Source organism: Etheostoma spectabile, chromosome 8, assembly GCF_008692095.1.
Source record: "Etheostoma spectabile isolate EspeVRDwgs_2016 chromosome 8, UIUC_Espe_1.0, whole genome shotgun sequence".
NCBI classification, from domain to species: Eukaryota; Metazoa; Chordata; class Actinopteri; order Perciformes; family Percidae; genus Etheostoma; species Etheostoma spectabile.
Window position 1 is genome coordinate 5217053 of NC_045740.1, and position 418 is coordinate 5217470.

The 418-nt window shown below is 50.5% G+C and overlaps 1 protein-coding gene across 1 annotated transcript in view; it reads right to left on the bottom strand.

The window, feature by feature from the left end:
- reln (reelin) overlaps positions 1–418 on the bottom strand; it is a 156437-nt gene that overhangs the window by 119584 nt on the left and 36435 nt on the right. The window lies entirely within an intron of this gene.

Genomic DNA, 418 nt, shown 5'->3' on the forward strand with positions numbered 1-418 from the left:
AAATTCTCTCAGCAGACAAGGTCTGCTATGTAATGTGGTTCTGCAGAGAAACCACATTACTTTAAAGAGAGGAACTTAAAGAACTTGCTGTTAACACCATTGACTGTCTCCTCTGGTTTCTCTTTAACTGCCTGCTGGGTTTGTGTGGTTAAGTGCCTATTACAGACATAAACACTCCAAAGCCAGCAAGCTGCACACACACTTATATCCACTTCATGTCCAAACAGCCTGACGGACCCACAGCAGGAGCACACAGCCAGGACGGCATGGCCAGATGCTTTCACAGTCCATCCATCTTCATCTGCTTATCCGGTATCGGGTCGCGGGGATGGAGCTCCAGCAGGGGACCCCAAACTTCCCTTTCTCGAGCCACATTAACCAACTCCGGCCTGGAACACCTCCCTAGGGAGGCGCCCAG